The sequence below is a fragment of the Macaca nemestrina genome, chromosome 17 (assembly GCF_043159975.1).
Source record: "Macaca nemestrina isolate mMacNem1 chromosome 17, mMacNem.hap1, whole genome shotgun sequence".
NCBI classification, from domain to species: Eukaryota; Metazoa; Chordata; class Mammalia; order Primates; family Cercopithecidae; genus Macaca; species Macaca nemestrina.
The window spans coordinates 69,443,079-69,468,969 of record NC_092141.1 but is presented as its reverse complement, the minus strand read 5'-3'; the positions used below and the strand labels follow the sequence as shown (position 1 = coordinate 69,468,969).

At 48.4% G+C, this 25,891-nt stretch overlaps 1 long non-coding RNA gene across 1 annotated transcript; it reads right to left on the bottom strand.

Moving 5' to 3' along the window:
• Positions 1-13,822: 13,822 nt before the first annotated feature.
• On the bottom strand, positions 13,823-25,818 carry LOC105468246 (uncharacterized). The gene is made up of 3 exons (XR_011615904.1): positions 17,004-25,818; positions 14,667-16,787; positions 13,823-14,247 (listed from the first exon to the last, which is right to left on the bottom strand). It is a non-coding gene; the product is annotated as an uncharacterized lncRNA (long non-coding RNA).
• Between the last annotated feature and the right edge of the window lie 73 nt (positions 25,819-25,891).

The following is a 25,891-nucleotide window of genomic DNA, read 5'->3' as shown; positions in this document are numbered from 1 at the left end:
TCCCAGCTACCCAGGAGGCTGAGGCAGCAGAATCGCTTGAACCTGGGAGGTGGAAGTTGCAGCAAGCCAAGATCGTGCTATTGCACTCCAGCCTGGGTGACAGAGTGAGAAAGAAAAGAAAAAGAAAGAAAGAAAGAAAGGAAAGAAAGGAAAGAAAGGAAAGAAAAAGGAAAGAAAGGGAAAGAAAGAAAGGAAGGAAGGAAGAAGGGAGGGAGGGAGGGAAGGAAGGAAGGAAGAAGGGAGGGAGGGAGGGAAGGAAGGAAGAAGGGAGGGAGGGAGGGAAGGAAGGAAGAAGGGAGGGAGGGAGGGAGGGAAGGAAGGAAGAAGGGAGGGAGGGAGGGAGGGAAGGAAGGAAGAAAGGAGAAGGAAGGAGACCAAGGCCAGGCACTGTGTCAGCTCATGCCTGTAATCCCAGAACTTTGGGAGGCTGAGACAAGATGATCGCTTGAGCCCAGGAGTTTGGGACCAGCCTGGGTGACAGAGTGAGACCCTGTCTCAAACAAACACATTTGAAAAAGACCAAGGTTAGTGCACAGGTCATGAACTGGTCAAGCTCCGTCATGGTCACTCTCAAGGCAAAGCGACAGCTTGGCCATGCCTATTTCCCTCCATTCGCAGCTATGTGCTGCTTTCTAATGACGTCCTTCCCACCACAAGGCAGTCCTTGCCACTCACTGTCCCCTATTCCTCCTGGATTCCAGTGCCCAAGCAGGAGGGGAGTGTGTGGGGAGAAAGTCACACAGCATGGGCCTGGGCCCCTGAGGGCATCTAGGGCTGGACACCCCCTACCAGCGTCCAGGCCAAAAGAAGTCCCCAAGTCAACACTATTGGGTCTTACTAGGGCTTTGCAGCTTCAAGTCAAATGCTATAGATGGTGACTCTCCCATAGGTTCCTGAGGGGACTACAGAAGAGCCACAAGCTAGTGGGTGTGCCCCTGGAGGAGGTCGCTAGATAAACAGAAAGAGAAGAACTTCAGAAGAGAAAGAACCTGCTGCAACTGCTCGAGTACCAGGAACGCTTGCGCAGCTGCTCAGCAGCATAAGGCCGACTCTGGCTTGGTGCCTCTTCCTTTCTTTCTGACCAGCTGCGGCCAATGCTTACAGGCTTGAGACCTAGTTTCAGAAGGCGGCCAGCACCTGGAGCTGTGGAGCCTCCATCAGTAATGCCCAGGAACACCAGCACCCAGATTTCCCATGGCTACTAAAGTCTAGGGCCGCTGTCTCCAATAGTCATTAACAGGACCATCAACGCCTAGAACCCGAGCCTACCATTAGCCAAGATCACCTTCCCCTGGGGCTGTTGACATCTGGAACCGCTTGGACCACAGGACATAGGACCTAGAACCCTGGAGGAGCCCACCCAGGGCTGCCAAAAAACTAGAACTCTAAGTCACCATGAGCCAGTGTTGGGGGCCATAGGGTCACTGATGTGGAGTCCATCCTTGGACTCACACTGGATTGAGAAGCTTCCTGGGGGGGCAGTGATCATGCTTGATGAATGGCTTTTCTTGTGCAGGCTCTGGGTGCACCTTTTTTTATTTTATTTTTTGTTTTTTATTTTTTATTTTTGTACAGATGGAGTCTCACCATCATGTTGCCTAGGCTGGTCTCGAATTCCTGGGCTCAAGCAATCCTCCTACCCCAGCTTCCCCAAGTGCTGGGATTGTAGGTATGAGCCACCGTGCTGGCCACCTTTCTTTATTGACTCTGCTCCATAACAAAATATCATGGAGACTCCTGAACCCCTTGCTTCTTGCCTACCTGGGTCCTGGGTTCTGGCTGTGAACTTTCCAAAGAGGAAACAAGAGGTGTCATGTGGGTGGGTCCTGCACACCCAGGACCCAGGTGAGGACTGCTCAGGGAGAGAGGGGGTACATGGACTCTAATGTGGTCTCCTCTTTTTCTGGAAAATACACTGGGAAGTAGGCCAAAGGATGTCCTGGAGGAGGCTGTATGAATGTTCTAGAGACAGAGCAGAGCATTACTGGTGGATCACGGGGCCTGGGCCATCCTAACTGCATCCCCTCCATCCCACTCACCCAAGGGCCAACCTTTCTCCACATTTTTCAGCGTTGGGCACTACTGTGACCTTGCTGAGATACCCCAAGGAAAATGTGGAAAGAACTTTTCTCTTTCCACCTCCCACCCTCCCCCAGCCAACAAACAGATGGCCTCAGAGCCTCAAAAACGTGCAGAAAAAGTTACAAACTGTTCACAACTGAAATCTTAGTAACATCAACAAATAAATGTTGTACATTTAAAATAATTCCCGTGGGATACCTTGGCCTGCTACCCCAAGGGTTTCCATTGCCAAGTTCAAGGTTGCCCCAGGAAGGGGGCTGCTCGGCTGTTCTCTGCCTGCCCTGGCCATGGCCTCTTCTTATGAGACCTGGCCTCATCTCTGGCCTGCCACTATACGTGAGGAGGGCACAGATAAGACCTGGAGAAGGAAATCAAACTTGGGGATGGAGAAGAGTTAGAGACTAGGGCCAGGAGGAAAGATAGGAAGCAGAGGACGAGAAACGACAGCTGAACAAAAAATGAAAGTCACGCTGGTAATTCTTGCCTCGGGAATCCTCGAGTTTCAGGTGGGATCTTTGCCTAATGGAGCCAGATTCAACAGACAGTCAGACAATCGCATATTTCAACAGTAATAATAACCAGTCATAATAACAGCACCTAGCCTCCCTCATACATTGTAACACTGGTCCATTGCCGGTGGGAATGTAAATTGGTGTAATGTCTTTGGAAAACAGTCTGGCAGTTCCCTAAAATGTTAAACATAGAGTTACCATATGACCCAGCAATTGCATTCCTAGGTATTTACACAAGGGAGTTGAAACAAATGTCCATGCAAGAACTTCCATATGAATGTTCACAGCGGCATTATTCATGATAAGGAAAAGGTGGAAACAACCCAAATGTCCATGCACTGGTGAACAGATAAACAAATCGTGGTATATCCACACAATGGAATACTATTTGACCATAAAAAGGAATGAAGTACTGACATACGGCTGGGTGCAGTGGCTCACACTTATAATCACAGCACTAAGGGAGGCTGAGGCGGGCAAATCACTTGAGCTTAGGAGTTGGAGACCAACCTGGCCAATGTGGTGAAACCCCCCCCCTACTAAAAATACAAAATAATAATAACAATAATAATAACAATAACAATAATAATAATAATAGCCAGGCATGGTGTCATGTGCCTGTGGCCCCAGATACTTAGGAGGCTGAGGTGGGAGGATAGCTTGAGCCTGGGGGACAGAGGTTGCAGTGAGCCAATATTATGCCACCGCACTCCAGCCTGGGTGACAGAGTGAGACCTTGTCTCAAAAAAAAAAGTACTGACATTGACACACAGACAACATAAATGAGCCTTGAGAACATAATGCTAAGTGAAAAAAGCCAGACACAAAACACTACATATTGTGTGATTCCATTTATATGAAATGTCCAGAATAGAAAAATCCATAGACAGAGAAAACAGATTAGTGGTTGCCTAGGACTAAGGGGAGGAGGGAATGAGAGTGATTGCTAATAGGTATGGGTTTTGGGAGGAGGTAATGAAAAATGCTCTGGAATTAGTGGTGATGGTTGCACAACTCTGTGAATATACACTGAGTATGTACAACCCACTGAATTGTACATTTTAATAGGGTGAACTGTATATGAATTGTGTCCTCATAGAACTGTTATTTAGAATATGCTAGGAAATTGTGTGAGGCAGGTTGATTGCTATTGCATTTCATTCTTACAGTGACCCCACATGGAATTAAGGAGATATATAGTGGGGGTAGTTAAGGGCACAGACTCTCCAGTCAAAATATAGGGGTATAACCTCAGCTCATTCCCTTCTAGTTCAGGGACCTTGGACAAGTCACTCAACCTCCATGAGTCTCAGAGTCCTCATCTGTAGAATGGGCACAAGGATCTGTATCTTATCCACACAGCACAGTGCCTGGGACACAGGGAGTACACAGGCATCGGTACTGTTAGATGTAGTAGGAATTCAACAGTAGTACGATTTCACCACCTCCTCCCATCCTTTTCTATTTCTTTTTTTTTTTTTTGAGATGGAGTCTCGCTCTGTCACCCAGGCTGGAATGCAGTCACGTGATCTTGGCTCACTGCAGCCTCTGCCTCCCAGGTTCAAGAGATTCTCCTGTCTCAGCCTCCTGAGTAGCTGGGACTACAGGCGTGTATCACCACACCCAGCTAATTTTGTATTTTTAGTAGAGATGAGGTTTCACCATGTTGGCCAGGCTGGTTTCCAACTCCTGACCTCAGGTGATCCACACGCCTTGGCCTCCCGAAGTGCTGGGACTGCCAGTGTGAGGCACGGCGCCTGGCCCTTTTCTATTTCTTGAGCCCCCTGGAAGTACAATCACCCTTAGAGGATGAGGATGGTGAAGAGTAAGGAGAAGGAGCAGCATTTAGGAAAGAGTCTATTCCTGCTTCTCGCATTCAACTCACTCCACTGTGTTCAGCAGTACAGTACAAGGTAGGGTGGGGAGACTATAATACTAGTTAATCTCTATTGGGCACTTTGGCAGCAGATGTACGTGTTTGTTTTTTTGTTTTTTTGTTTTTCTTTCCATGTTATCCCAGAAAGGTGGTTTGGCCTGGAGACACCATTAACTTATTCATTACCGAACACCATCTACAAGCTAAACTCTGTGCTCTGGGCCCTAAAACAAAGTGGGGATCAAGACAGCCAGGGTCTGGTGCTCGGAGGCTTACATTCTAGTGGGGAGGGGAGGCGGATAAGAAATAAATAAACGAAAAACAATGTATTTCCCAATCAGCTGTAATGCCATGGAAATTAATCAAATAAAGGAGGAAGGACTGCCCTATATAGGCATTAAAGGAAGATTTCTCTGAAAAACTGGCTTCTGAGCTAAGATAGGAGGAAGATATTTGAGGTAGAGGGAACTGAAGTGAAAATAAGCCCAGCACGTTTATTTATTTATTTATTTATTTATTTGTTTTTATTATTTATTTATATTTTAGATGGAGTCTCACTCTGTCGCCCAGGCTGAAATGCAGTGGTGCAATCTCAGCTCACTGCAACCTCTGCCTCCTAGGTTCAAGCGATTCTCCTGTCTCAGCCTCCCAGGTAGCTGAAATTACAGACTTGCACGACCATGCCCGGCTAATTTTTCTGTTTTTAGTAGAGATGGAGTTTCACCATATTGGCCAGGCTGGTCTTTAACTCCCCACCTCAGGTGATCCTCCTGCCTCAGCCTCCCAAAGTTCTAGGATTACAGCTGTGAGCCACCGTGCCCAGCCCAGCACATTTAAAGAACAGCAAGAGAGTCAGTGCAGCTGGAGCTGGGGCAACCAGAGAGAGTGACACCAGGTAAGACCCATGAGGGAGCCAGAGCCCTGTTACACAGAGCAAGCAGGTGTGCGTGAGGGACTTGACTTTTGTATTCAGTGTAGTAGGTGGCATAGGAAAGTTCTCCAGCTTTCTAATGGGAAAGAAGCTGAAGAGAACATCAGAATCCCAAGCAATAGGTCTAGTCTGATGTCTCTTCATGCTTAAGGCAATTGAGTCCCTTGCAACAAATTCTTTGGTTTCCCCCACAATGTCAGCTGCCTTGGACTGTCTCTGGGCTAGATGGAGCAAGTCTTTTTTTTTTTTTTTTTTTTTTTTTTTCTGAGACAGAGTCTCACTCTGTTGCCCAGGCTGGAGTGCAATGGTGCAAACTCGGCTCACTGCAACCTCCAACTCCCAGGTTTCAGTGCTTCTCCCTGCCTCAGCCTCCTGAGTAGCTGGGATTACAGGCGCCCGCCACTATGCCCAGCTAATTTTTGTATTTTCAGTAGAGACTGGGTTTTGCCATGTTGGCCAGGCTGGTCTTAAACTCCTGACCTCAGGTGATCTGCCCACCTCGGCCTCCCAAAGTGCTAGGATTACAGATATGAGCCACAGCACCCGGCCGAAAGATCTTTACCATTGGGATTCCTTCTGGTGCCTGGTGTTGACCCAATGAGGTGAGCAGCCTCTTTCCCTCCATGGATGCTGCCCTCCTGAAGCGTCTTCCATCGGGGAAGGCCGGGTGGTGCACATGAGTTTAGGTGTTCTTTTTCCCTTGCTTTAGGTCAAGCCCAGTCTTCAGCTGTAAATTGATTGTGAAGAAATGGAGGCTCATAGATGCCTACTTATGCTAACCTTGTCAGAAATAGATGGGGAATGTCGGTGATGGGGAGGGTAAAATGTGCTGAAACTTACTTTCCCCATAAGATGAGATGTTCAGAGTAATTCAGTTGAAATCTAGATAAAGGAATAGTGTGTGTGTGTGTGTGTGTGTGTGTGTGTGTGTAAGATAGAGGTAGAGAGAGAGAGAGAGAATGCTATGGCAGGAAGTTTTCACTTAGCCAAGTTTTAACAACAAACAACCAGCAGTTTGTGGCTAGTCAGTCCAGGGGGAAAAACAAACAGGCAGAGTGGGGGCTTGCGTCCGGGGTTGCTGAGAAAGCCAGGAATGAGTTTACCATGCTGCTTCTGGAGTGAGGAAGAAACACAAAACATTTAGATTTTTCACCTGGTTGCTCACAGATACCGTGAGTAGCCAACCCAGTGGTCAGTTTCCCCTTCTTCCTGATAGAGAGAGCCCTGGTTTTGATCAGATACCCATTCTCCCTTGGGGAAGGGATCTCCATCTCCAGCTCCGGGGTAAATCATGACTCACCTAAGCCAGTTGTGGTCATTCTTTTTTCCTTTTCAGAGACTAATTTGCACATGGACAATTGATGCAGTGCTAGCCAATGACAGTAGAAGGGAAGTTCTGTCTGGGACTGTAGAAAGTTCTCCTCTCTTAAAAAGGGATTCAAGAAGGGGCCAGGCGTGGTGGCTCACGCCTGTAACCCCAGCACTTTGGGAGGCCAAGGCAGCCGGATCACTTGAGGCCAGGGGTTCAAGACCAGCCTGACCACCATGGTGAAACCCCATCTCTACTAAAAATACAAAATTATCCAGGTATGGTGGTGCATGCCTGTAATCCCAGCTTCTTGGGAGGCTAAGGCAGGGGAATTGCTTGAACCCAGGAGGTGGAGGTTGCAGTGAGCCAAGATTGCACTGTTGCACTCCAGCCTAGGCAACAAGAGTGAGACTCTGTCTCAAAAAAAAAAAAAAAAAAAAAAAATGCAAGAAGAAACTCTTCCTCTTATATTTCAGTTATTACAGGAATGGTCTGCAGTCACCAGATGTGTGGTAGCCCCTTGGCACCATGAGCTGAACTGGCAGACACTTGGAGGGTGGGTCAAGCAGAAAAACAGAAAAAATCTGAATTCTCAATGATGCCTTTGAGCCCCTGAATTGACCAATCCAGAGCTTCCCTACCTCTGGCCTTCTTATGTGAAATAAATTTTCCTTCTTATTTCAGGTAGGGCTTCCAGGTACTTGTATGCTGATTGATGCTGTCACTCTCACTGGAAAACAATTGGAAGGTAAGAACCATGGCTTCCACCTCTCTGGATTCCAGTAACCTACACCAAATCTGGCTTATTATGGGTGCTCAACAGGTGGGTGGATGTATGGGTGGGTGGCTTAATGGATGTATGGGTGGGTTCGGGGGTAGATGGATGGATGAATGGATGGGTGAGTGGATGGGTGGGTGAGTGGATAGGTGGGGTGGATGGATGGATGGGTGGGGTGGATAGATGGATGGGTGGGTAGATGAGTGGATGATGGATAGGTGGGTGGATGTATGGATGAGTGGGTGGGTAGATGGATGAATGGATGGCTGTATGAATGTATGAATGGGTAGTTGGGTAGATAGGTGGGAAGACGGATGAAAGGGTTGGGTGTGTGTGTGGGTGGATGGTGGCTGGCTGGCTAGATGGGTGAGTGGCTGGATGAATGTATGGGTGGGTGGATGGGGGTTAGATAGATGAGTTGGTGGATGGATGGTGAGTGACTGGGTAGATGAATGTATGGGTGGCTAGATGACTGGATGGATGGCTATGTAGGTGGATGTGTAGCGTGGCTGGGTGGCTGGGCAGAAGAATTCATGGGTAGATGGGTGGATGGGTGGCTGACTAGCTGCATGTATGGGTAGGTGGGAGGGTGGGTAGATGGAAGTATGGTGACTGGATGGGTAGGTGGGTGGATGGATGGGTGGGTGGGTAAATGGGTGGGTGGATGGATGGGTAGATGGGTGGATGGATGTGGTGGGTGAATGGCTGGGTGGCTGACTGACTGGATGGATGGATGGATGGGCGGCTGGACGGATGGATGGATTAATGGGTAGCCAGCTGGCTGGATGGATGATGGATGGATGGATGGATGGATGAATGGATGGATGGCTGGATGGATGGATGGGGTGGATGGGTGGATGGATGTGGTGGGTGAATGGCTGGGTGGCTGACTGACTGGATGGATGGATGGATGGATGGATGGGTGGTTGGATGGATGATGGATGGATGGATGGATGGATGGATGGATGGATGGATAGATGCATGGATTAATGAGTAGCTGGCTGGCTGGCTGGATGGATAGGTGGGTGGGAGGATGTGCAGGTGAGTGGGTGGGTAAATGGGTGGGTGGATGGATGGGTAGATGGGTGGATGGATGTGGTGGGTGAATGGCTGGGTGGCTGACTGGCTGGATGGATGGGGGACTGGATGGATGATGGATGGATGGATGGATGGATGGATGGATGGATGGATGGATGGATGGATGGATGGATGGATTGATGAGTAGCTGGCTGGCTGGATGGATGGATAGGTGGGTGGGAGAATGTGCAGGTGAGTGGGTGGGTATATGGATGAATGAATGTGTGGATGGAGCTCACCACCTCACATGGCAACCTTATCCCAGCATCTGCTCTTCTAGTTCTCATTGTATTCTCAATTCAGGTTAGAGTGGACTGAAGAGGCATAAAGTTTCAAACTCAGGAGACTTGCATGAAGCCGTCACATGAACACAAGCCTGTTCTCTACTTGGAGATGACAGGAAACTTGCCCAAGAAAGGTCTCAGACACAGTATTTTTGCCTGGGGTTTCCTGCAGAACTCTGCTTCTCCCTTGAAGACGGGGCACTCCCATCTCTTTGGGGCCCCTCCTAGGTCTCTACCTCCCTACACACAAAGCAGGAGTTGTCCATCCCCACTGTAAAGAAACCAGCTGTGGGATCTTTGAGCAGGTCTCCACTTGTTCCAAAGCCTCAGTTTCTACATTGGGTAAAGGGGAATGGCAGTGGCCCTAGTGAGATGACCTTCTTTTTTTTTTTTTGAGATGGAGTTTCGCTCTGTTGCCCAGGCTGGAGTGCGTGGCTCCATCTCAGCTCACTGCAACCTCTGCCTCCCAGGTTCAAGTGATTCTCCCTGCCTCAGCCTCTCAAGTAGCTTGGATTAAGGGTGCCCACCACCACACCTGGCTACTTTTTGTGTTTTTTAAAGTAGAGACAGGGTTTCATCATGTTCGCCAGACTGGTCTCGAACTCCTGACCTCAGGTAATCCACCTGCCTCGGCCTCCCAAAGTGCTGGAATTACAGATGTGAGCCACCGCACCTGGCTAAGATGACCTTCTTAGACAGCCCATGTCACAGAATTTATAGTCCCCTTTCAAGATGATGCTTGGAATAACCCACTTCCAGCAAGAGTGGGCAGCAGCAAGAAGACTTAGTTTCATCCTTCAGCTGAGTCATAAGTTGTTCCCTTTTGTACATGTCACACATGAAGAAGAGAGCAAGCCCTGGTGCAGGATGGCACCTGTGGCTATGAAAGAGAAGAAAATCTATGACCCTACTAGGGATTGACCCATGACCTTGACCCTTTGGGCAATGAGCTCCGACAGCTAAGCCATCATCCCTAACGGCCCAGTGCGCATCAGATGGTATAGACTTGCAGCCTGGAACAGCCCCCTGGAAGACAAACAGCCAAGTCACTAATCAGTTGCTTTACCCCTGTACTCTGTGTGTGTGTGTGCGTGTGCGCGTGTGTGTGCCTGTGAGTATGTGCCCGGCCCTGCAGACCAGGGTCCTCAAAGGGACCCGCCCCAGTGTGAAGGAAAGACCCCGCCCAGCAATGACGGAGTGGCCAGGACATCTTTCCACAGCATCTGGGAGGAACGGGCAGGGCCGGATATGGGCTGCCGACCTTCTCCCTTCCTCCTGAAGAGGAAGCTCCTCCTGCGCCACCTTTGTGCTGACCGCTGGGTGGTTACGAATGTGTTCCCTGCCTGTCGTTCTCTTCCTGAGCAGTAAGGAGCAGCTCACTCAGCCCAGCCCAGCCCCCGCTCCCGAGAGCCAGCCCACGAAGGAGCTCTGTGTCCTGGCTTCTAACCAGGCTGATGGGTGGGGTGGGAGGCAAAGACCAGAGGCTGAGTCAAGGCCTTCACCCAGCCTCTTCTGGAGCATGGCTTCCTCACCTCTCCCATAAAAAATAGACACGAGGTCCGAAAGGACTTCCCTGAACTAACAGGACAGGGCCTGCAAAAGGCCTGAACCCTGGCCAGCAGACTGGTGATGAGCATGTCTAGGCCGGGAAGGTGGGGAATAAATTTTATTTTAAAAATTAAATTAAATTTTTGTAAGAGACATGATCTTGCTCTATCACCCAGGCTGGACTGCAGTGGTATGATCATAGCTCACTGCAGCCTTCAACTCCTGGAGTCAAGCCATCATCCTCCTGCCTCGGCCTCCCGAGTAGCGGAGACTACAGGTGCATGCCACCATGCCTGGCTAATTTAATTTTATTTAATGTAACACTCCAATACCATGTATCATGTGCCCTTTATAATTATGAACTGATATTATATAAGCCTCATACTAACCCTATGAGAAAGGTGCTCTGATTATGCCTACTTTATATAGGAAGAGGCTGAGGCACAGAGAGGTTAAGCAACTTGCCCAAGATCACCCATCTAGTAAGCAGCAGAGCCCAGATCTGAATTCAGGCTGTAGAGTTGAGGCTTTTACCTAATATGCAGTGCCACCTCCCAGAGGCACAAAAATAAAAGCATTGCTTGAACACCATGTGTGTGCCAGGCACTGTCACAGGGTCCTGCCTGGAGCTCACTAATCAGGTACTCTCAAATACATGACTTCATTTAGTCATCACAAAAAACTCATAAGGAAACTGAAGGTCAGAGTAGTATAAAGTTGTAAAGAGTAAGTTGTACAAAGATGCACAGCCAGTCACTGGCCCAATCCAGGTCTCTCTGAAGGCGAGACAAGATGGCTTTCCACTCCCACTTTCCGGGAGTACGTATCCCAGGAGCAGGTGCCAGTGAAGGAAAGAGGGGCTTAGATCATTCAAGTAGCCTGCCGAGGTCACCAGACAGCAGAGGGCTGAGCCAGGATTCAAACACAGGTCTTTCTGATGCCTCTATGAGCCACTGCCAAGGCTTGGTGCTCTTCTGGGCCCAGCTCTTCCCAGGACTGTAATTCCCCAGGTGGGGCTTCCCTTGGGGAAGAAGTGGAAATGTCATGCTCTGGACCCACCTGGTAAAGAGAGGTTGACTGTTGCAGTGAGTACTCGGGGCATCTGGGGCCAGCTGACCCTTGTGCTTCAGGCACAGGTGTTGGGTTTGGTGGGATGGACTGCTGGTCCTCTGCTCTTATCTGAGCAGCCCCTCTTTCTCTCCAGCCCCAGCTCTTAGCATAAACAAGACTTTGGAGATCCTCAGTGCAATTCAGCTCCCCTAACCTTTTTTTTTTTTTTTTTTAAGAGCTCACACCTGTAGCTCCAGCACTTTGGGAGGCTGAGGCGGGAGGATTGGTTGAACTCAGGAGTTCGATACCAGCCTGGGCAACATAGTGAAACCTCCATCGCTACCAAAAAAAAAAAAAAAAAAAAAAAATTTGGTAGGCATGGTGGAGTCCCAGCTACTCAGGATGGTGAGGCAGGAGGATCGCTTGAGCCCAGGAGTTCGAGGTTGAGCCATGATCGTGACACTGTACTCCAGCTTGGGAGACAGAGTAAGACCCTGTCTTAAAAAAAAAAAAAAAGAAGAAGAAGATTGCCTCTCAGAGTGTGTGCGCTATTTTCTGAAAAACAGGAGCAGACAAAAAGGCCCCATCAATTTCTATTTTGCCCTGGGCCCCTTAACCACAACTCCATTTGGGAACGGCGGGTGGAGGAACTCAGTCTCGGCACTGTGGGAGAGCAGGCTGGGGGCAGCTCAGCCTGGGTTACCGACCCCCTAATCCCCCAACAGTGGAATGTGCTTGATTCCAGGAGGCTAAGGTGTGGAGGGTGGGTGAGTTGCAGAGGCTGCTATGGCCCTGCTGTTTGACGCTTCGTGATAGATGAGCCCCCAGTCCTCCTGTCTCTGTGTCCCCCCTCCACCCCCCCTCACTCTGTGAGGTCTGGTTTGTGCAAGGAAGCCTGTCAGTGTCGGGACACGTTGGCCCCATGGCCTGCAGCGGGAAGGGGGCCTCTGAGGGATGCCTGCTGTCTGGCCCTCTCCTCAAGAGGGCTCCTCTCACCCTATGCCTCGGGGTCCTGGGCGCTTCCCTTTCAAAGCTGCAAAATGATCACCATTAATGCAGCTTGTCTCCTGGAGGCGCTGAAAATAGGGTAAGGGAGGACTGCCTGGCCTCTGAGAACCTGCATCGATCTGGCTTATTTGGGGCCGGGTGTGGGAGAGAGAAGGGCACAGGCCTGCTTGGTGGATGTTGAGTGCGGGTTTTGCCCGAGGGGGTGGGAGCTATTAGGACCACCCTGGGGACTGCAGTGAGTTCAGCTGTGCACTTCTGCAGAGATGTAGCTGCCGCCTGGCTGCCAAGGAAAGAACCACATTGAGGCCTGCCATGCTGGGAGCGGGGGAAGACAAGCCACATCCCCAGGGTTAGTACCTGCACCTTCTGGAGAGTCAGTGCCTCCTAGGGGCCTCCGTGCCCCACTCTGGCCCTAACCTGAAAGCCCCATTCACCTCCAACAGAAAGCTCTCCTGGACGGCCCTCATACGCCACTCTGAGATCCACTCTTTGAGTCTGAGGGACCTCAGAGGAGCCCAAATGGAGGAGCTATTCAGTCTGGAAAACTGGGGACCCCCTTTGTACATCAGCATGTGCAGGCCCTGGGCTGTCAGGCTGGGAGAGGTGGGTCTGGTGGAAAAGGTACCATCCAAGGCAGCTCTGCCTTCCAGGAGCCTGCAGTCTCACCAGAGGCCAAAGGTTACCATCCAGACCAGATTAATCTGAGCCATAGAAATGTAGCATGAGTCTTACTCTGTCACCCAGGCTGGAGGGCAGCGGCACAAACATGGCTCACTGCAGCCTCCAACTCCTGGGCTCCCAAGTAGCTGGGACCACAGGTATGCACCACCACAGCTGGCGAATTTTTAAAATTGTTTTTGTAGAGATGAGGTTTCGCTATGTTGCCCAGGCTGGTCTTGAACTCCTGGGCTCAAGCAATCCTCTTGCCTCAGCCTCTCAAAGTGCTGGGAAGATGCCTATATTTAACATGAGCCATGTATTTAATTTTAATTTTCTAGATGGCATATTTAAAATGGAAAAAGGAGCAGATGAAATTAATCTTAATATATTTTATTTAATCCAATACAGATGAAAAATACTGTTTCAACATAAAACACAAATATTAAGCATATTAATATTTTACCTTTTTACCTTTTTCTGTACTGTCTTTGAAAGCCAGTGCATGCTTTACAGCGACATCACATCTCAGCTTGCCCTAGCCATGTTTCAAGTACTCAGGAGCTGCATGTGGCTAACAGCTAGCGTATTGGATGGTACAGCTCTAGAGAATGTGGCTTGGGTCATGGCAACAGCACCTTTATTTTTGTTTAACTTTTCTTTTAAGTTCAGTGGTACAGGTGCAGGTTTGTTATATACGTAAACTTGTGTCAGGTATTAAGCCTAGTATTTATTAGTTATTTTTCCTGATCCTCTCCCTCCTCCTCCCACCCAGCACCTTCCTTTCAACAGAAGAAAATTCCAGATGAAATGCACAAGGTACAGTGGGTCTGCAGGCGTGGAGAAGCAGGTAGAAGTTCCTCCTTGGAGGCTTTCAGTCTAGGCTGGGCTGCTCCTCCTCCTGGCAGGCTGAAGGCAATCTAGCTGAGAGGATGGCTCCTGAGCGCTGGTCCCAGGCCTGGGGTTCTGGAATGTCTGTGTCTGCAGAGCTCACTTGCTGCTGTGTGTGTCACCCAAGAGGCAGCATAGAGTAGGAAGCTGGGCGCTGGATGGCGGTCAGGACACGTAGGTTCCAGGTGGGCTTTGAATTCTGCACAATCGGGCAGATCACATACCTGCTCTGGGCCTCCATTTCCTTGTGGCAAATGAGCAGGAAGGCAATTACTCAATACCCCCATCTCCCACTCTCCCCTTGAAACCTCAAGGATTCATTGAGTGGAACGGGTCAGTTGGGATGATACAGGGTCTCCTGCATGCACAGGGCAAGCCCTGTAGCGATGTAGAATAGAGGACTTCTGGTTTGGCACTCTTTGCCACCTGCCAAAAACCACCTCCGCTTCGGCACTGGCCTGCCACAGCTGGAGTCAATTCATCAACGTTTATTCAGCCCTCCAGTGCGCCAGACCCTCCAAGTGCCACTGCTCTAGTGGCTCTCACGGTGAGGTAAGGCATCTCAACCCCACGTGGAAATGGAGTAATTCCTGAAGACGTCCCCTTAGCCATCACCTGTCTAGCTTGGAGTAGTTGAGCAGATTCATGAAAAGACATACGCACCTCTTTGTCCTCAAGAAGCATATGATCCAACCTGGATACTGATTACTTGTGGAAATCAATACTCCAGCAAAGTCAATGCTGAGAACAATCAAGGCAAGGGGGAGGAAAGGCTGTTACAGGCTGAGTGGTCGGGAAGGCTGCTGGAGGAGGAGCTGGGATCTGAGCCAGCTTGGAAGTGAGGACAAATCACTTTAGGGAGCCAGCAAAGGCACAGAGGTGTGAAAACACAGAGTGTATTAGAGCACCCAACATAGAATCCATGACTTGAGCCCACGGTCAGCTCAGGCAGGGCAGGGAAGCAGAGGCTCGAAGTTTGGGAGGTAGAGGTGGGTTGGTCTGGGGAAGGCAGGATTCCAAACTAAGGAAGCAGGAGCAGGGAGCCACTGATGGTTCCTGAGCAGGAGCATGACATGCATATGGCGGTGCCGAGGCAGGTGAATGTGAAGGCAGGATGCTTGGAGCGGAAGGTGGGTGTGGAGGAAACAGTCAGGAGCTCCTGTGATAATCACTGTGACACTAACACTCAAAATGGAAAGCCCTTTCATGCCCCTTCTCATTTAATTCTCTTTCAACTCAGTGAAGTACATAGAATGGGTCGTATTGCTTCCTTCTTAAAGATAAAGAAAATGAGTTTCAGAGGAATTAATTGATTTGTCCAAAGGGACCACCTTGGAGAATCAGACTCAGGCTCTGTGTCTAAAAATACTGAACTCTTCCTACCATCCCACGTCCTAATGGTCCAGGAAAATGGGGTCCCAAAAGGAGATAGAGATAACCAAAGAAGGCTCTCCAGAGGGGTGAAGTACATTCAGAGGAGAGTAGAACTCAGGTGATCCGAGCATCCCTCAGAAGTCTTCACACTTCAATACTGACCTGGTGCATCTGATCCAACTGGTGCTTACGCGCCCAAGCTGGAGTCAGTGAGGCCTAAATTTAGGTTTCAGCTGGCCACCTGCCTGCTGCGTAGCTTTGGATGCTTTATGTAACCCCGCTAAGTCTCAGTGTTCTCATCTGTAAATTAAGACAGCCAGGCACTGTGGCTCACGCCTGTGGGAGGCTGAGATGGATGAATCACCTGAGGTCAGGGGTTCAAGACCAGTCTGGCCAACATGGTAAAACCCCGTCTCAACTTAAAAATATAAAAATTAGCCGGGTTGGCCGGGCGCGGTGGCTCAAGCCTGTAATCCCAGCACTTTGGGAGGCCGAGACGGGCGGATCACGAGGTCAGGAGATCGAGACCATCCTGGGTAACACAGTGAAACCCCGTCTCTACTAAAAATACAAAAACTTAGCCGGGCGAGGTGGCAGGCGCCTGTAGTCCCAGCTACTCGGGAGGCTGAGGCAGGAGAATGGCATGAACCCGGGAGGCGGAGCTTGCAGTGAGCTGAGATCCGGCCACTGCACTCCAGCCTGGGTGACAGAGCGAGACTCCGTCTCAAAAAAAAAAAAAAAAAAATTAGCCGGGCATGGTGGCACACGTCTGTAGTCCCAGCTACTCAGGAGGCTGAGGCAGGAGAATCACTTGAACTGGGAGGAGGAGGTTGCAGTGAGCTGAGATTGCAGCACTGGAACTCCAGCCTGGGTGACAGAACGAGACTCCGTCTCAAAGTAAATAAAATAAATAGATATAAATTAAGATACCTTGATGCGAGGAGCGCGTAAGGAATGAATGAGGTCATTATTAGTGCGAGCCCAGAGAGACTGGTCTCTAAGCCAGCCCCTCAAGTCTAAATTAGGCCAACCCCCATCGCTCCATGTGACACACAAGCCTGCTCCACCCCCATGATTGATCAGGAGACCACCACCATCCCCCTGCAGCTTCCCCCAGCCTCACGCGACCCCTGCCTTCCTCAGACCTCCTCTCCCGCCATCCCAAGGATGTGCACACCTACTCCCTGCTCTGCATGGCCCCAAAGAGCAGCAGGTGTAGAAGGCATTTCTCTAGTCTGGGCGGGCTTCCTACAAACGCTGCTGAGCCCTGCCAATGTCTAATGGCCATGGGAATCGCTTAGAAAGAGAAAAAGCCAGACCTTTGCCCTGGCCCTGCTCACAGGTGATGGGGTTAATCGGGAATTCTTTCCCTCCTCAGGGCTGCTGGTAAGGGTCCAGCTCCTCGATGACCTGGGGACACATTAGTCAGTGATAAGTGGGGCTTTCCAGCCCCTTTTATCTTGTTTACAATACACTGGTTTTCCTTAGACAAAACCCTCCTCCCCTGCCTTGCTCCTGGCTGTTATGGCTACATGAGACAATTTGCTGATGGACTCTCTAGGGAGGACAACTTCCTTGGAGTCCCCGTCCCACCTCCTGCGGCACCTGGGGCAATATCCCCTCTACCTGGTGGGTCCTGGAGGGGGCCACAGAAGCTTGTTTTTCTCAGCTCATTGCAGCCTCTGAATTCAGAAGTGCCACCCTGTCTGCTTAGCTTTAACCCAAGGGGGTGAAGAAAAATCCAGAGATGACAAGATGATGTTTCCCTGGCTTTGGGGTGGGGGTGACTGGGGTCACTGTTGCTGTCCAGAGTGGAAGCCATCAGAGGTGTCCTATTTATCTGTGTGACTCGGCCCTCTTTGGGTCACAAAGGCCAGATGATCCAGCAGCTACCTGGAGGGTGGTTTATGACAGCAGCCTGGTCCTAGTCAGCTCTGCCACCAATAAGCTTGGCCAGCTTGGGCAGGTGAGTTAATTTCTCTGAAGTTCAGTGTCCTTGTCTAGAAAACTGGCATAGTGACGCCTGTCCTGCCTCCCATGAGGCAGATGGGAGCACAGAACCAGCCACGGCTGTGCCAGTGCCTAAATGGGAGGCACTGTATTTGGCACTCTGCACTGATTCCAGGTGACAGCTCTTCCACCAAGAATGGCTCCACCGCTGCGGGTGGTTTTTAATTGCCTAAAAGTCGACTTCCAAATAATTCTAGGTTTCTGAAATGCCAAGCAGGTAGGATACTTAGGAGAATGAGTTAATGAAATGGAGTCCATTTCCAGGCAACAGAAATTTCCGAAGCACCTACCTCACACCAGACACTGAGCTGGATGCCGGGGAAATGCAGGGATGCAAGACACATCTTCTGCCCTCGGGCTGGTGAATGGAGAACTGGGACCCCTGTAACGAGTGCTGAGAGGGAGCACCAGTGCTAAGGAAGCATGGGGGAGAGGTTCTAGCCCAGCCTAGGGGTTGGGGCCGTGACCCAAGGAAGGTGAATTCAGAGTGGGACTTGAAGAATGAACAGGAATAGCTTAGGCCTGAGACAGAGAGAAGAGTGTTTGAAGCACAGGGAACAGTGCATGCAAAGGCCAGAAGACACAAAGGCCTTGTGATGAGAGCCGCAATTATTCTAGTTAGGATGGGGGAAATGACCAGGATGAGGCCAGTATGGAGGGTTCTGTCTGCCAAGATGAGGATATTACTGTGTTCTCTAGACACCAAGGTGCCATCAAAAGGCTTGGCATGGCAAGGCACCAACTGTGTGTTTCATTTTTTACATTTTTATTTTCATTTATTTTGACAGAGTCTTGCTCTGTCATCCAGGCTGGAGTGCAGTGGTACAATCTTGGCTCACTACAGCCTCTGCCTCCCGGGTTCAAGTGATTCTCCTTCCTTAGCCTCCCGAGTAGCTGGGATTACAGGTGCACGCCACCACATCCAGCTAATTTTTGTATTTTTAGTAGAGACAGGGTTTCACCATGTTGGCCAGGCTGGTCACAAACTCCTGACTTTGGGTGATCCGCTTGTCTCAGCCTCCCAAAGTGCTGGGATTACAGGTGTGAGCCACCGCACCCAGCCTACTCTGTGTTTTAGAAAGATCTTTTGGGGAACTTTAAGAGGATGATTGAAAGTGGAGAAGGTGGCTGAGGAATGATGAGGGCATCTCGAGGTGCTCTCATAACTTAGTAGGGGAAGTGGGACATATTCACAGCTGGCACCAACTGTGCAAGATGGCATGTGAGCATTGGCACAGGTGGGACACACAATAGCGTGGGGGCTAGGAGGAAAAAGAATCCAAAGGTGCTCTGGGAAGGGGAGTGACCAGGCCAGGAGAGTAGAGGGGCCACTAATAGTTTGAGAGAAGGGATAATAGAATTATTCTGTTTCGGCTGGGCGCGGTGACTCACTCCTGTAATCCCAGCACTTTGGGAGGCCGAGGTGAGTGGGATCACCTGAGGTCAGGAGTTCGAGAACAGCCTGGCCAACACAGTGAAACCCTGTCTCTACTAAAAATACAAAAATCAGCCAGCTGTGGTGGTGGGCGCCTGTTATCCCAGCTACTCTAGAGGCTAAGGCAGGAGAGAATCGCTTGAACCTGGGAGGTGGAGGTTGCAGTGAGCCAAGATCATGCCACTGCACTCCAGCCTGGGCAACAAGAGTGAAACTCCGTCTCATAAAACAACAACAACAACAAAAATTATTCTATTTCATCTGGTTGAGTTGGCCAGAGAGACACAACAAATTAATACCGTTCCAGAAATAAGAATTAAGTTTCATCAAGTGAGACCAAAAGTCCTCTTCAGAGAGATGTGTTTCAAGTTTGTCTCACCACAAAGGGAACAAACACACTAACTATGACTTGGGTTGCTGAATTCTGGAACTCTAGAACTGTGGGGGCACTTCCTGAAGTTCAGGTAAAGGTGGAAACATGTCATCGCATTGATTTTCCTGAAACACGACTTCATCCCATTACCCGAGGCCAAAAGCCTGTCAGATATTACCCATGGTCACAGGGTGGAGGCAAAACATTCTTCCTGTCTGTGACATGACTGACTCACAATTCTAATTCAATCTTCCTCCACTGCAGAATCTCTCTGTCCTGGTCGGGCATAGTGGCTCAAGCCTGTAATCCCAGCACTTTGGGAGGCCAAGGCAGGTAGATCACTTGAGGTCAGGAGTTTTGAGACCAGCCTGATCAACATGGTGCAACCCTGTCTCTACTAAAAATACAAAAAAATTAGCCAGGCATAGTGGTGCATGCCTATAGTCCCACCTACTCAGGAGGCTGAGGCAGGAAAATCTCTTGAACCCAGGAGGCAGAGGTTGCAATGAGCTTAGATCACGCCAGTGCACTCCAGCCTAGGTGACAGAGTGAGACTCTATCTCAAAAAAAAAAAAAAAAAAAAAAAAAAGGAAAGAAAAGAAACTCTCTGTCCTAGCCAAGAGGAACGACACAGATTGCCTCCTGGGCCTACCTATACCCTTTCCAACTTTACCTCTCTGCTGCCAGAAATGCCCTGTGCCTGCCTTTCCATACATCCTTGTATTTCAAGGTACAGCTGAAATCACATCTACTCTATAAAGTCTTCCTTTGTCATAATAATTCAAAGGGATCTCTTTGTTTCCTGCATTCTGCAACCCCAAGCTACAGGGCTTCTTATAACCTGGCCTTGAAAATCCCAGAATTTCACTTCTTTCACATTCTATTGGTCCAGGAAGTCATTAAGGCCAGCTCAGGTTTAGAGGGAGTAAAACTAGTCTCCACCTCTCAATGGTAGCAGTAGCAAAGAATATGAGATCATCTCTATTTTATTACATAATTTGCCCTAAGACCTAGGCAAGAAGGGTCCCTAGCTCAGGCCCCAGGCCAGATCCTCAGGGGACCCCACACTTTTGAGTGCTCTTCTTGAAATATTCTAAGTCCTCTTCAGTGGCTAGGATCATCCCAGTTGGTTTCTCTTCAGAGTACTCTAAGACCCACCTCTTGATCTGTGTGGTTGGCCAAATGCCCTGAGGAGCTTCAGGGCTCATGCCTATGGGGTTGTCCAGGGCAACCTGACAAGTAGATTGCTTCTGCTGACCAGCACAGTATTTATTTTATGGCATTGAATAATACTGGGCCACTAGAATAGTACCGATTTGCTAATTTGGGGTGATTCACATTGGATATATGAGTTCAGAACTCTGGGCTACTAACAGTTCACCACCAATCCTTGAGGTTGAGCCACCTGTGTGGGTCAATGCCCTGGCTCTCACCACATTTATGACCACAGTGCCACCTCTGGCATGACACAATAATGAGAGTGGATGCATCCTTTAACCTGACTACTGGGGTCCCCCACCTCAAGCTGGTACAGTGTGTTCACCCCTCTCCAAGGCTTTGCACCACATGTCAGGCAATCCTCCAGAAGTGGCCATGCCTATCTTCTCCATTCAAGACCATTATGCTGTAATGCCAACCAACTTTTACAATCAATGTCCTCTCTTGCCTCTGATCAATATAGTGACCTCATAAGATACTGGGTTGGTCTTAAGCTGTTCCAGGTGAGGGCCAGATGTTCCTTACATGAATGGAACTTCTCTTCTTGCTCCACCCATGGGACCTGAGCCTATCCACCCCTTCCCCTGACAACTGGTTTCAGTGTGTGGAAGGCAGGGGTGCAGTCAACACTGAAAGAGATCACCTTCTAGGAATTCAGGCCTAGAATTAAGCCTAGGATTAAGGCCTAAAGAATTCAAGAGCTGTAATCCCAGCACTTTGGGAGGCCGAGGCGGGCAGATCACAAGGTCAGGAGATCGAGACCATCCTGGCTAACACGGTGAAACCCCGTCTCTACTAAAAATACAAAAAACTAGCCGGGCGAGGTGGCGGGCGCCTGTAGTCCCAGCTACTCGGGAGGCTGAGGCAGGAGAATGGCGTAAACCCAGGAGGCGGAGCTTGCAGTGAGCCGAGATCATGCCACTGCACTCCAGCCTGGGGGACAGAGCAAAACTCTGTCTCAAAAAAAAAAAAAAAAAAAAAAAAAAAAAGAATTCAAGAGAAGATGTGGTTGGATGATATATTGTTGTAAACATACATCTAAAACTTTGACTGGTGAAATTTTATTCACATTTTTCTGCATTCTGTAAGCAAAAATCGCCATTGGTGTCATCACTAAAGAAGCACAGGAACAAACTTTGAGTTATGAAGCCAGTATTCATAGGTATATGAATAGAGTGAACAACGGTGCAGCATCATGAGTAACGATGTAACCAGCATTAAATAAATGGCATTATCAATACAACCAGCTGTCTTAGTCTATTTTCTGCTGCCATAATAGAATACCACACACTGGGTAATGTTTAAAGAAAAGAAGTTTATTCGCTCACAGTTCTGGAGGCTGGTAAGTCCAAGAGCATGGCACCGTCATCTGGTGAAGTTCATCCCATGATGGAAAAGTGAAAGGCAGAAGTTAGTATATGAAACAGACAGACAATGGCAGCCAAACTTGTCCTTTCATCAGGAGTCCACTCCTGTAATAACATCGATCCATGCATGAAGGCTCTGTCCTTGCGACCCAATTGCCTCCGAAAGGCCTTTCAGTACTGCCACAATGGCAGCCAAGTTTCCAACATATGAATTTTGGGGGGACACATTCAAAGCATAAAATTCTCCCCCTGCCCCCACAATTTATGTCCTTCTCACTTGCAAAATGTATTCATTCCATCCCAATAGTACCAAAAGTCTTAATTCAATCCAGCATCAACTCAAAAGCCCGAAGTCTAAAGTCTCATCTAAACCAGATATAGGTGAGACTCAAAGCACGATTCATCCCAAGGCAAATTCCTCCAGCTGTGACCCTGTGAAATCAAAACAAGTTATCTTTTTCCAAAATACAATGGTGGTACAGGCATAGGATAGACATTCCCATTCCGAAAGAGATAACTAGGCAAGAAAAGAAGGGTAACTATTCCCAAGTAAGTCCAAAATCCAATAGGGAAAACAACATTAAGTCTTAAAGCTAGAAAATAATCTCCTCTGATTCATGTCCCACTCCTGGACATGCTGGGAGGCTGGGCCCCCAAAGCTCTGGGCAGTCCCACCTCTACAGCCTTTCTAGGCTCAGTCCATGCAGCAGCTCTGATGGATTGGAGTCTCCTGCCTATAGTTCCCAGGCTGGAGTTGCATACTGGTAGGACTACAGTTTTTTTTTTGTTTTTTTTTTTTTTTTGAGACTGAGTCTGGCTCTGTCGCCCAGGCTGGAGTGCAGTGGCCGGATCTCAGCTCACTGCAAGCTCCGCCTCCCGGGTTCACGCCATTCTCCTGCCTCAGCCTCCGGAGTAGCTGGGACCACAGGCGCCCGCCACCTCGCCCAGCTAGTTTTTTGTATTTTTTAGTAGAGACGGGGTTTCACCGTGTTAGCCAGGATGGTCTCAATCTCCTGACCTCGTGATCCGCCTGTCTCGGCCTCCCAAAGTGCTGGGATTACAGGCTTGAGCCACCGCGCCCGGCGGGCTACAGTTTTGAGGTCTTGGAGATGGCTCCATTCCCACTGCTTCACTAGGCACTGCCCTACTGGGGACTCTACAGTGGCTCCAATCCCACATTTCCGTTCAGCATTGCCCTAGTGGGGACTCTCTGCAGTACCAGCTTTAAATAAGTGGCATTAGGAACTGGAGGGGCAGAGAAAGCTACATAGGACAATACAAACAGGTTCTGAAAAGTCATGGCATTGTGAATAACAATGTTGTTCCCCTTTTCTCATGGTAGCCAGAAACTAGCGAGAAACAGCACATTTGACAATAGCATAAAGAAATAGTTCCTGGATCCAGACAGAAAGTGATGGTGCCTGAACAATGTAAAGAATATTCACATGCACATATTAGACAATAAACAAACACCTAAGTACTTTTCTCTACTAATTATTCTTATCTTTGTTGTTAAATCACAATTCCTCACATGAGTCCATGAATTTTATAACACAGTTTTGTTTGTTTGTTTGTAAGGTGGTGTCTTACTCATCTTTGTACATCAGCCCTTGCATTGTGTTTGACACACAGTTATCAGCTCAATGAATATATAATGTAGGATGATTTATGGAAGGAGACCAATGGACTAAGTCAAGTGGACTCTGGTGAGCCTAGAAAACAGTTCTAGTAAAATGAAGGAGAGGCTAGAGGGTAAGTCATGCCAAGAGAATGTCAGCAGTATATATCAATTATCCAAGTGGTTTAACCACACACGAAAAAGAAAAAATGGGATATAAGTTAAAAATGCAGTAAGATGGAGAGTGGAGTTTTCTTCCATTTAGAGGAAGGCCTAAATACATGTAAAGGCTTAAGTCTTTAAGAGACTGAGAGGCAGAAGGGAGATCTTCTGAACTTCAATTTCCTTATCTGCCTTATCCACCTCCCAGGGATGCCATGAGACCCAAAGGAAAACAAGACATAGGCATGAAAATTATTTGAGAAATTTTTTACATTTCTATCCTCTGATAGATTTTTCTGATGGCTTCCAACTGTCCAGAGAATAAAAATCTATAAATAAAAACCCAACACTGACATTTAAGATTTCCTGGCCAGGTGCAGTGGCTCATGCCTGTAACCACAGCACTTCGGGAGGCCAAAGTGGGTGAATCGTCTGAGGTCGGGAGTTCGAGACCAGCCTGACCAACATGGTGAAACCCTGTCTCTACTAAAAACACAAAAATTAGCTGGGTGTGGTGGTGGGTGCCTGTAATCCTAGCTACTTGGGAGGCTGAGGCAGGAGAATCGCTTGAACCCAGGAGGCGGAGGTTGGAGTGAACCAAGATTGCACCATTGCATTCCAGCCTGGGCAACAGAGCAAGACTCCATCTCAAAAAAAAAAAAAAAAAAAAAAAAAAAAAAGAAAAGAAAAGAAAAAGAAAAAAAAATTCCTATGATCTGGTTCTAACCTTTCTTCGAATACTATTATTGCCCCAAACACCCTGAATCCAGCCAGAGGAGATTCATGTTCTTTCCTTCTGTTTGCCTTTGCTCAAGCTATCCCCTCAGCCTCAAATGTACTCCTCTTCATCTCTACCAGGCAGATACAATAAACATTTTCACAGTGGTTAGTATATACAAGACACTGTTAAAATTCTCTTGATTCTTGAAGGTCCTATTCATATGCTATTTTGTCCATGAACCCTTCTTGCCCTCCCCAGGGAAATGGTACTTTGGATCAATTGTAGCATGTATTCTACTTGATAATGTAGCTTGAGAGTATGATTGTCCTCCCAACAGACCACGAGAGATATGGGAGATTTTAGGGCTGTGTCTTGCTTGTGTACCTATCTCCAGTATCTGTGCATGGTACGTTGTAGATGCTCAACGACAGAATAAATGAAAAAAATAATTTCAGGAAAAGAATGTACATGGGTGGACAGTCTCTTGGGACACAAAACTGGGTGGGATCCAGGATCCAGGAAAACAGAAGTATCAATTTGTCAAAAAAAAAAAAAAATGTCTCCTGCCTTGGGAAGAAGAGCAGATAAGCTTGGAGGATGGAAATGGGATAGCCTATGTGCAGACACAGAAGTGTCCAAATCCCAGTCCCTGCTTAAATACCACCCCTTCATTAAGTCTTTCCTAAATGTCCTCCGGGAGACGACCCCCAGTTCAGCTCAATCTCTTTGGAATGTTTGTCTTGATAAATAAATGTTTGTCTTGATAAATAAAATTCATAGAAAGCCATTGGTTTGGACTGAGCTCCGCACTAGGCCCAACAGGCCAAACCAAAATAGTCACTCATGCTAACGTTCCAAGCCACAAAGCCGAAATTAAGCTGTTCATCTGACCTTCAGAGAAATCAGAAGAGAAGGGAAATAGCCATATCCCCATGATAAAGGAAGTCCCTTTGCCTTAACCAATACAAGTAAAATAACTTTGAAACTTGTTGCTTCTGCTTTTTTTCAGCCCTTTTCTGTCTATAAAGACAATCTCCTCTGCTCAGCTCATCAGAATACTCATTCTATTTCATAGAATAAGGTGTTGCCCGGTGCTAGAATCGCAAATAGCCAGTTAAGATCTATAACTACATTTCTTGTAATTTTATCTTTTGACAGTATGTATATCTTATTTCCTTTCCCAGACCAGAACCTCTCTGAGGGCAGCAGGAACCTGGTTTTCCCTGCTTCATACATGACACATAATAACCACTCATTCATTCAATGTAGGTTTACTGGATGGATAAATAGGAATGGGGAGTAGATAGGCGGGAGAGTGAGTAGACAAATGCGAAACAGGAAAAGCTTGCGCCAGGAAAAAGAGTGAAGAGCGAAATCTCCAGACCCCCGATTACATGGTTTAAAGCGAAGGCAAGTAAGAACCTCCCGTCCTTTCTGCGGCAGGGAAGAGTAGATGTCCGTCGCTCGCCTTCAACTTTGCTCTGAGGACCTCTCGTGAGTGTCCCGCCATTGTCCTTCCTAATGCCTGACTCAATCCTGAGGCTAGCCTTCAGCAAACATCTACACCTCCTTGCCCTTCACGTAAAGCCGAGCCTGTGATTACACTTATC